Raw genomic sequence first — 2,500 nt, 5'->3', positions numbered from 1 at the left:
TTATTATCTCTTATTATTTATCTCTCTCTCTCTCTCTCCTCTCTCTCTCTCTCTCTCTCTCTCTCTCTCTCTCTCTCTCTCTCTCTCTCTCTCTCTCTCTCTCTCTGTTATCATCATCATCATCATCAGCCGTTACCACCCCACTGCAGAACAAAAGACTCAAACATGTTATTCCACTTGTGTCTGTTGATGGTCTCACTGTGCCCGTCCACATCAACAAGCCTCTTTAGCCCGTCAATCCATCGTGTTCTTTCGTTCACCTGCTTCTTTCACATCCTTTGGGGACCAATTCTTTTTTTCTCAATGTCCATCTATTATCAGTCTTTTTAATTATATGTCCTTCCCAAGTCCATTTCTTTTTCTTAGACATTGCTCTCGCATATATGTTGCTATTTTTCAGTCTCTTAGTGTTATTCCTATGCTTATTCTTTCTAAAGCTGTTCTAAGGCTTTAGTAAGGCTCCAAGTTTCTGGAGCATAATATATTCATGGTAGGATTATGTGATTTAATACTTTTTTTTTAGAGAAAAAGGCATTCTACTTTTCGTAAACTATATAATAGACAGTATATATATATATATATATAATATATATATATATATATAAATTATATATATATATATATATATATATATATATATATATATATATATATATATATATATATATATATATATATATATATATATATATATAATATATATATATATATATATATATATATATATATATATATATATATATATATATATATATATATATATATATATATTATATATATATATATATATATATTATATATATATATATATATATATATATATATATATATTATATATATATATATATATATATATATATATATATATATATATACATGTATATATATATATATATATATATATATATATATATATATATATATATACATATATATAATATATATATATATATGCATCCATTTCAAACATAGATCATCTTGTATTTTATAGGCAATTGCATAAAGGTAAGGGTTAAGAGAGAGAGAGAGAGAGAGAGAGAGAGAGAGAGATGAGAGGAGAGAGAGAGAGAGAGAGAGAGAGAAAGTACACACCTATCTCGGCCTCAGTTACGTCCCAATTATGTAAAACAGAGAGAACCAATCATTTTTTTTAAGTATTCTAGAAAGAAAAAAAGTTCATATTCAAGTGTATATCTCCAGCGACCTGGAATTACCTCAATAACACAGATACGAAGAATCAAACGAGACGCCTTCGCTCTTTGATCTCGAATCGATAACCGGATCAAGTCGCAATGACTAGATTTATATTACACATAAAATCAGACTTGGGATACGAGATCTAGTGTTTATGGTAAGATTTCTCACATCTGTAATGTTTACCTTTTTGTGTTTGTTGGGTGCGTTCTTTTCGTTTAGAAAGGACTGTTACTATTTCATCTTTGTGGTATCCCATATCTCTCTCTCTCTCTCTCTCTCTCTCTCTCTCTCTCTCTCTCTCTCTCTCTCTCTCTCTCTCTCCTCTCTCTCTCTGCCAAAGAATCAAAGTCCAACTGGAACAGGGAGATGACAGCAAACAAGAGCCTCCGAAGGGCTTTTGAAGTCAACACTTTGGGACGAGAGGAACTCATCTCATTGTTAGACAGCGTTTGACTGCTACTTCCATGAAAGGCGGTTCTAATGGTGTACTGTTTGTGCACATGAAAGAGAGAGAGAGAGAGAGAGAGAGAGAGAGAGAGAGAGAGAGAGAGAGAGAGAGAGAGAGAGAGATTTGATTAATTGATTTGAAGTTTTCTGCATCGTGACATCGAAGGTTATTGACGCGGAGAGAGAGAGAGAGAGAGAGAGAGAGAGAGAGAGAAGAGAGAGAGAGAGAGAGAGAGATTTGTCTGATTGATTTGAAGTCTTCTGGCATCCTGACCTTGAGAGTTAGTGACGGAGAGAGAGAGAGAGAGAGAGAGAGAGAGAGAGAGAGAGAGAGAGAGAGAGAGCGAGAGAGAGAGAGAGAGAGATGGTAAAGTATAACCTCTTCATACCATTCAACGTTGTTTACCTGTATTCTTATACCAAAAATATCCTCTAAGTCAATTATAATATTAATTTCTACTTGGAATCAAATTCTCCATAACCCGAAATTGATCAGGATATATTTGCAAGATCAACTTACATATATTTCTCCTTAGGATGGGAATGCATTCAGTTCACGATCTCAGGAAGCTGTTTTTATTCGACGATTGAAATCCTGCATTTGGTTTACGAGATCTAGTATTTACGTTTCTCTCTGTCAGATCTGTGATGTTTACGTCCAGGAAATGCACCAATACCTTCACTCGAGAAATAGATCTCTTATTTCCTTTGCTGTTCTTTTGATTTTTTTTGTTTATAATTTCTTCATATGCATTTTTGTATATTTTTATGTATCTCTCTCTCTCTCTCTCTCTCTCTCTCTCTCTCTCTCTCTCTCTCTCTCTCAACTCTCAAACTTCATTCGTCATATGAGCAT

The sequence above is a fragment of the Palaemon carinicauda genome, chromosome 34 (genome assembly GCF_036898095.1).
Source record: "Palaemon carinicauda isolate YSFRI2023 chromosome 34, ASM3689809v2, whole genome shotgun sequence".
Classification (NCBI taxonomy): domain Eukaryota; kingdom Metazoa; phylum Arthropoda; class Malacostraca; order Decapoda; family Palaemonidae; genus Palaemon; species Palaemon carinicauda.
This window is presented reverse-complemented; position numbering follows the sequence as displayed.